The sequence below is a fragment of the Sceloporus undulatus genome, chromosome 4 (genome assembly GCF_019175285.1).
Source record: "Sceloporus undulatus isolate JIND9_A2432 ecotype Alabama chromosome 4, SceUnd_v1.1, whole genome shotgun sequence".
In the NCBI taxonomy this organism is placed as follows: Eukaryota; Metazoa; Chordata; class Lepidosauria; order Squamata; family Phrynosomatidae; genus Sceloporus; species Sceloporus undulatus.
This window is the reverse complement of record NC_056525.1, coordinates 38,608,404-38,617,506: the sequence shown is the minus strand read 5'-3', so window position 1 is coordinate 38,617,506 and position 9,103 is coordinate 38,608,404. Positions and strand designations below refer to the sequence as shown.

The following is a 9,103-nucleotide window of genomic DNA, read 5'->3' as shown; positions in this document are numbered from 1 at the left end:
ATACTAATATCAAACTGGCACTGATGCCATATAACCTGAACGGATGATTTTAAATATGTTTTAACTTGCCTTTTATACTTTACCTTTTTACTTGCCTTCTTTTATGCAGTACCTTTTTACTTGTGCTGATCTGTGACCGAAATAAAGAAATTCATTCATGCTTGAATGTAGATTTGCTTGAAAATAAGCTCCACTGTGTCTGCCAGGTTGAGCTTACTTGCGTGTATGGGATATTTAAAAAATAATATAAATCAAAACAGACTAGAATCAAGGATGAATGATAGCCATGACAAATTATGTTAGCAGTTCAGACAACAACTTCAAAAGTATGTGAAGAGAGCAGGTTATAATGTCCAACAACACCTTACTATTTTCCCTCCTGTTTCTGGACCTTTTTGAGGGAAAGGTATTTAGTCTTTTTCTGAAAATAATGTTTTTCTACTTGAGACTTTAGAATACATTTCATGGGGTGAGATGTTCCTCAAAGGCCTTTTGTAGAAAGATCTGTTTACCCAGATTTCTCTCCCTTTCAGAGATAGATTTATTATGATAGGTACCCATTGTACCACCAGCATACATGGCATGCTTACCAAATGTGCAGAAGACATCAAATTAGGAGTAGCTAATACCCCAGAGGAGAGAATCAAAATTCAAAATGACCTTAATAGATTAGAAAGTTGGGTCAAAACTAACATGAATTTCAGCAGTGAAAAATGTAAGGTACAGTACTACACTTAGGTGAAAAAATGAAATGCACAGATATAGGATGGGGGACACCTGGCTTGACAACAGTACATGTGAAAGGGATCTAGGAGTCCAAGTAGACCACAAGTTGAACATGAGTCAACAGTGTGATGCTGCAGCTAAAAAAGCCAATGCAATTTTAGGCTGCATCAACAGAAGTATAGTGTCTAGATTAAGGGAAGTAATAGTACAGCGCGCCTGTGCCATATGCGGCTTTAACCTTATGCGAAAAGTTAAGCCACCAGGCAATGAATGGCGCATGCGACCATGGCATGCGAGCCGCGCCGAATGCGGAAGCATTCCCCCATTGCAGCCAATAGTTTGAGCATACACATTTTTCCCCATATGCGGAGGGATCCAGAATGGATCCCCATGTATGGAGAGGGCCCACTGTACCACTCTATTCTGCTTTAGTCAGGCCTTGCCTGGAATACTTTGTCCAGTTTTAGGCACCACAGTTCAAAAAGGACGTTGACAAACTGGAGTGTCAAGAGGAGGGTGACCAAAATGGTGAAGGGCTGGAAACCATGCCTTATGGTGGAGACACCTAGGGAGCTGGATATGTTTAGCCTGGAGAAAAGATGGTTAAGAGGCGATATACTAGCCCTGCATAAATATTTGAAGGGGTGTCACATTGAGGAAGAAGCAAGCTTGTTTTCTGCTGCTCAAGAGAGATTCCACCTAAACATTAGGAAGAACTTCCTGACAGTAAGAGCTGTTAGATAGTGTAATCTCCTTCTTTGGAGTTCTTTAAACAGACGCTGGATGACCATCTGTTGGGAGTGCTTTGATTGTGAGTTACTACATGGCAAGGGTTTGGACTGGGTGGCCCTTGAGGTCTCTTCCAACTCTATGATTCTATGATCTCTTTCTCTTCCCTGCCTCCCTCCCCACATAGCGCTTGCGATATATGGCTTGTGCCACATATGTCATCAGAATGAGAAAGCACAGAACTGACTGACAGTGAGGGATGCCATTTTTTCTCTTACATTTCAAACACAGCCATCAGTAGCAAACTAGATCTCACTGTAATATTTTTCATGTCTTATGTTTTACTTTGCCAGTAGGCTTTTATGTGGACAAATCCAGTATCTGCCATGTACATTTATATTATACATATATCATGTAATTTAGAATACTCTAGTCTACATCTTGAGATTATACTAAATTAGGGTTGCCATCCCTGGGGACCTCCAAACCGGGAAAAATGTAGGACAAGGTTTAAAAATGTAGGACTTTTTTTTGTTTTATTTCCTGGCCAGGAAATTAAAAAAAAAGGTCCTACATTTTTAAACCTTGTCCAAGGCCTGGCGTGGGCTTGGGAGGCAGCGTCCCCCAAGCCCATGCCAGGCCTCAGAGGAGCCCCATCCAGGGCCTCGCTGGGGGGGGATCCCGGGGGGAATCCCCCCCCCCCTCGCGCGCCTGTGCCACCTTCCCCCACCTCCTCTCCCCCTCCCCGCGCGGAGGAGGTGCAGCCTCCGTCCACCTTCGCCTCCTCTGCGCGGCCTGGGGGAGAGGGGGCGGAGGAGGGTGGCGCGGCGCAGGAGGCACGCCTCCACTCCTTGCCTCCTGCGCCCCAGGCAGGCCTCGCTGTCCTCCTCTTCCTCCCCGCCTCCCAGAGGAAGAGGAGGAGGGCAGCGAGGCCTGCCTGGGTGCAGCAACCCAGGCTGCAACCGGGGGCTCCTGTTTGGGGGCTGCACCTGTGCCAGAGAGGGCTCGGGGCCCCAAAATCGGGAAATTCCCGGTTGCAGCCGGGTTAAGCAAGCCTATACGAAATGCAGAGGACAGGTCTGATGTATGAACAATATTTTTCCTTCTAAAAGATCTCACTCTGCTCGTTTTCAGTGGTGAATTTCTGGTTTAAAAAAGAGAAAGGAATTGCCAGCCCATCCAAATTTCATTTATTGTGGTTGTTTGTTTCAGGAGGTTAAATAAAATCCCAGCTCACATTTGTACATACATCTGTGATTTTTCTGTTTCTTTGTTGTTCCTCCTGCCCTTCCCCATCCTTCTTAAGTGGTGCTCTGTGTCATTATAAGTCAGGTATGCATTCGCACATGATCTTCCACAAATTCCTTTAAAAGGTTACCCGAGGTGAGTTGCATATCCACAGGCATGTTGTAAGATAGAGGGAGAGGGGAGACCATATGCACACAACTTGACCCACTTTGAAGAACAGACATATAATAAATGCTAAAATATAAACAAGTGTTGCATCCCTCTTTCCCATTGAGACATAGGGAAGACAAGGAAAGAACTGACTTCCCTCTCTTTACCAGCCACATGCGTCAAAGAAGAACCAAGCCTCATTCCATGTCATGTTGCCACTTGCAGGGAAAATCCACCAACCCAACTTGCCCTTCACTGTAAACTTGCAAGACTGAGGGATCAAAACAATTCCCCAGACTTCTCAGAAAGGACCCCCCCCTTCTCCCAGTGAAATGATGGCACATAACAATCATAAAGGCATAACTTTGCCTTCCAAAAATAACAATGTTATTAGGCCATGCAAAAGGCCATCTTGTTGATCTTGGCAGCTAAAAAGAGTCAGCCCAGGTTAGTACTTGGGAGACAGCTAAAGATTACCAGATGCTGGCTAATTTCAGAAGAAAACTGGCAAAACTATCTTTGAGTATTTCATGGCTAAGAAAACCTCATGAATTTTATAGGGTTGCCACAAGTCAACAGACAACTTGACGGCTTATGCACACACTGTATCTACGGCTGCATCAGCACTGCAAAAATAATCCAGACTGACACCCACTTAACTGCCATGGCTCAGACTATGGAATGTTGGGAAGTGTAGCTTTGTGAGGCATTTAGCCTTCTCTATCAGAGTTCTGGTGCCACAACCAGAATCCATAGCATTGAGCCATGATAGTTAAAATAGTGTCAATCTGGATTAATTCTACACAGTGTGGATGCAGGCTACAACCCATTGTATCCTGGGAAGGAGCTCCTGGTGATAGTTTTACATTCCTGGGCACCTTTTTGTCAGGGTCTCGAGGCTTTATCTGTATCTACAATTCCTGCAACTGAACCATGATGCTTTGTTATCTATACACATTAGTGTGCATGTGTTATCGTGTGCTCATGTGTTACCGTTCTAGCAGAACTGAAATATTTGCACTGCACTTCCAAAGTTGCAATCTGCAAGTACCCTGAATGTGGAGGAAGGTATCAAAACACCTTTATAGGAGATGATGCTCTCTCTAAAGAAAATTAATGTGATACGCCCTTGTAACATGTTTGTATTCTGTAAAATAGATTGGGGGGATTGTACCTGGTGGCATAGTGGTTTGAGTGTTGAACTACAACTCTGGAGATCAGGTTTGCTTCCCCACTCGCTATGAAACCATGGGTGTCCTGGGCAGTCACATGCTCTCAGCCTTAGGGGAAGGCAAGCCAAACCTCCTCTGAACAAATATGCCAAAAAACCCATGATGGTTGGAAATGACTTGAAGTTACACAACAACAACAAGCTGTGACTCCATATTTTCTCCACCCATCATGGCTAAAGGAACTTGTGGGAACTTTTAGTCCAAAAAATGCATTTTCCAGGCTCTGAAGGTTAGCGGGGAGATGTTTGAGCCAGGCCTTGCCATTGCCACTGCAGTGCCATGAGTGAAGTTTTGTTGTAGTAAGAAAAAATTCTAGCAGACATTAAGGAAGAAAGAGTTTCTGGCTTCTAAGGTTTATTCAGATAATGAGAGAAAAATTATTCCTTAAGAAAGGCTTAAGCAGCTTTGATATGTGTGTTAGAGGTGGCTGCGCTTTTGTTCACAAATTTTAAAAGTATCACTTCAACTGAATCCTCTTCAGTTTCAAGATGTCTTATTACTGAGCATTATCTGGAAACAAATTGTATCTTTCAAAGGTGCTGGAAAATTTTCTATTTCTATACGGGAGGTGGAAGAACCTTGAAGAGAATTCAGAGTCAAAAAGGAGTCCAAGGGATCATTATTGTCAATTCAGAAGGTATTGTGCAATTAAGATTTTTTAAAATCTATCTCTGTCTGTCTGTCTGTCTGTCTGTCGTGGTGGTGTTTTGTTAAGATATTTAAAACCCTGGCCTTTTGAGACAAGTCTGTGACTATATTCCATTTTTCTTGTTGGCGAAAGTGTTGAAGTATTGCTTCATACACTGGGAATTGTACTCGGGGGATAAAAAAATAGCAATTAATGATTTAGGCTTTAGTCCTTCAACTCTTTGGAGTGTATCACACACAGGAACATCCCGTGCAGAAATGGGGGTTAAATCAAAAAACCCTGCAAAAGTGGGTTGATTTTCACAGACGTCATTGTTAAAGTGGTATTAGCCCCATCAGAAAGTAGACAAAAAGTGGCATAAAAGTTTGTTTACATGAATAATCATTTATATCACTTTGTGTGTAACAGGATTTAATACCAAATGAATATTTAGTAAAATATGATTACTGGACTAGTTCCCATTATCAAGTAATGTCTCAGCCTAATTATCCACAGAATACTTTTATGCTTTGCAGGTATTCCATCAAAGCACCATGGATAATTCCACCCACCATGCAATATGCAGGCTCAATGCATAACTTAATAATGAGGGCAAGGGGCACTGTGCGAGATATTGATCCGCAAAATGACCTCACGTTCTTGCGGATTCGCTCCAAAAAGAATGAAATCATGGTTGCGCCAGGTAAAGAAAACCCTCATGAAGGTTTAATCGTTTCCTAAGCAGCACTGTTTCAACCTCAAATGTAAAATTTTACATGGTAACACAATATACAATGTTCTGTCCTTTGGATACAGAGTGTCCATTGGGTGGGGTTCTACCTGCAGCAAAGTAAGAAAGAGTTTTGTGATACCTTAAAAGCTAACAAGTTTTATTTTGCATCTGTTTTTGCACAGACTGCATGGAATGCTACCCTAGCTGGCAAGTTGTATGTTGCTGGGTGGAAAGAGGATATTGGGGAATAGAATGTAAATGAACAACTACTGATAATTATCTTAATTGGTAGTTTATCTTATCCTAACAATCATTGGGGGAGCTGATAAAAACATCCTAGCACAGATACAAACAGATTCACACCTGCATCATAATAAAAAGTCTTTGCTCCAATCCAAAAACAATGGATAACCTCTAAATGAACTGTGTGGCTACAGCATTGTATGTAGAAGGCCAGAAGGAAGAGAAATGCAACATTACAGACAGTAAAAATGACCTAATGTAGTCTTTAGTGATATTGGGTGGTAATCAAACACCCCTGCACAGATGAGATTAATATATGTATAGGATTTAAAAGAACCTTGTTCCTCTATTCAGTCACAAGAGAGAGATTTTAGCCCCTCTCCATGAACATCCAGATACAAGCCCAGGCCTAGGCATGTTTTGTTTCAGAGATGCAGCAATATCCATTCTAAGACCATTCTTTGGGACTGACTGTTGTATGGAAATGTCTAAAACAGCCGTTCCAAGCCATTTGCTCCAAAATGTGTTGGACTATGACTCCCATCATACCAAGCTGTCCAGGAGTGATGGGCACCAGGTTTAAGAAGGGTCTTTTAGAGTGTCAAGAAAGAGGCCTTTAAAAATTATTCTAGTCTTAATCCTGCTTCTAAATCCTCACACTTTTTCTGTTCCTTCAGTTCATGATCTGATCACTTTAGACCTCCAACTGACTACTTTTATGTAATGCAATCTTTGCTCAAAAGTGTTGCATTAACTCTTTGTCATCTAGGTTCAGAATGACACCACCCCCACCCCACTCCTGAACATTTTTGCTAGGATATAAGCAGCATATGGCATCCACAACATCTTTATTCCTGCCTTAGTCCTTCAAGGACTATCGAAAAAACTGAACTTGTCACATCACCATACCCAGAGTTTTGCTTTTCTGTGGCATTCATACATCTCGCATTTAAAGATTGTTCCTTGGCACTAGTTCACCCAGTATCTGAAGATTAACTAAGCCTACAAAGTTTATGCTACAAGGAGTGTACGGTTTAATGTTGACTAAAAACTCTGGAGACCAGGGTTTGATTCTCCACTCAGGCATGAAAACACACTGCTGCCTTGGCCAAATCACACTTTTAACCTCAGAAGGCAATGGCAAACTGTCTCCTGAACAAATCTTGCCAAAAAAAATGTCGCCTTAGGTTGCCATAAGTCAGAAACGACTACATTGTCACATTTTTTTCCTTAGGGTTGCCATAAGTTGTATTCAGACCTACACAACTTCTTTCTCTCAGGTCAAAACACACTGCAGAAATAATCCATTTGAGACTGCTTTAACCACCCTGGCTCAGTGCGGGGATCCTGGGAATTGTAGTTTTTGTGGCACCAGAGCTCTTTGACGAAATGGAACTAAGTCTCACAAAACTTCAGTCCCAGAATTCCCTCTAGCATTGGGCCAGGGGCAGTTTCAAGCAGCAACAAACAAACAGACCCTGCAACACCTGATAACATACACATCCTCCCAACCTAGAATTGCACAGTGTGTGTGTGTGTGTGTTGTTGTGTTGTGTTATCCTCACTTCCATGGCAGCATTCTCTGAAGATGCCGCCACAGATGCTGGCGAAATCAGGAATAAACTCTTCTAGAAATATGGCCACATACCCGAAAAACCCACAAAAAACTATGGCTGCTGTCCATGAAAGCATTTGACGTCACATTAGGCTTATCAGTGCACAACTAGTTTGGCCCACCCCTATATGAACGGTCCATGTAATACCTATAGGTCTTCTCCTGGATTGATTCAAGATTAGTGCAGTGCCTCTGAATACCAGCGGCTATGGAACAAACACTAAGAAGGTCTGTGCCTTCAGTCCAGCTATTTTTAGCTGTTATGTGGTGAGACTGGAATGGGCTGTGGTCTGATTCAGCAGGGTACCCCTTATGTTTTTACAATGTGTCATTTCTGAATAGTACTGTTGATAGACTCAATCAAGGAAGCCACAGCCCTGAGTTTGGGTAGGCCTGAAGCAGGGCTGTGATGACAGGATGACTTGATGCCTCTCATTATAGGGTCTCCATAAGTTGAAGTCAGCTTGACTGCAGTTAGCAACAGCTGTCTGAATAGACCTTTCACACCTTGGCCTAGTACGTGGGCCCTGGTATACGCAAGGGATCGTTCCGGACCCCCCCCCCCCGTATGCAACACCCGCGTATGCTCACCGTCCTCCCCCCTCCCCTATCTCCCCCCCCCCCTCCCCCCCGTATCCCCTTCTCCCCCCCTCCCTCCCTCCTATCATTACCCCCCCCCCCCCCTCCCCCGCACCTGCTCCCACTTGCTCCGCCTCCAGCATCCTTGCCGCCACCGCGGTTCAAGAGCCAGGCGCAGCTGGCCCTTCTTCCGCACCGCGGCGAGGGGTCTCGTCCTCCTCGCCGCCGCTGCGGTTCAGGGGCCAGTTTTCAGCTGGAGGCCCCAAGGCCTCCAGGCCTGCGCCGACCCCCTGTACGGTTGGCGGTGGCGAGGTACGAGGCCCAAGCTTCGTCCTGTCACCCGCCACCTTTGTGAAAGCCGGTGCAGCCTGGAGGCCTCTTGGCCTCCACGAGCACACACCCGGCCCTTGAAATGCGGCGCGAGGAGGAGGAGGCGGGAGATGCAGGAGGCAGCGGTGCGGCGACAGACAGTGAGCAGGGAGGGGAGGGGGGGAGGGAAGGTAGGTAGTAAGATAGTAGATAGGTAGGAGGGAGGGAGGGAGGGAGGAAGTGAGGGGAGGAGAGGAACAATTCCCCAGATTTGCCATGCACGTTTTGCTCAATCTGCGAATGGCAAAATCCCGACCGGTATAGGAGGGCCGACTTTATAGCAAACTCAACAGTCTTCCAAGATTTAACTAAAATGTCTTTCCCAGCACTTACATTAAACCTAAACCTAAAATCCTTCACCTACAAGGCGCATGAGCCCCTTCTGCGCCTAGTTTCCCATAACATCACACATCACAAGCTAAATAAACTGTCTGAAGGCCAAACAGCCCTCCCTTACTGTTGTTTCCGTAGCACATTGGTATTGTTCCATAGCCAGCTGCGTGTAAAGGAGAAGGGAGGAATGTAATGTCCAGGTCCACACCAGGTGTTGTGGATGTGCAGATCCATTCATGCTAATCTCACTCCCTACCATTGGCTAAGATGGGTATGACTGGTAACAGAAGCACATGTTCTCTCACTCTGATGGCAACACCGAAGTGAAACGTTTCCCCCCTCAGGTTGTTGTTGTTTGTCTAAAACCCAATAAAAACCCGCAACCCGGAGTGGGAATTATGGGCACACAGAGGCCCCAAGCCAGGCCCCCCAGTTAGTGGTTTTTTGCCAACTTATCCTGTGGTAGGCTGCTCTCAGAGTCCACCACTAGCCTGGGTTTGGCCCTCCGTGATTGTGTC

The 9,103-nt window shown here is 44.8% G+C and overlaps 1 protein-coding gene across 2 annotated transcripts in view; it reads left to right on the top strand.

Moving 5' to 3' along the window:
- ITCH (itchy E3 ubiquitin protein ligase) overlaps positions 1–9,103 on the top strand; it is a 603,853-nt gene that overhangs the window by 592,142 nt on the left and 2,608 nt on the right. The gene's annotated exons all lie outside the window — the stretch shown is intronic.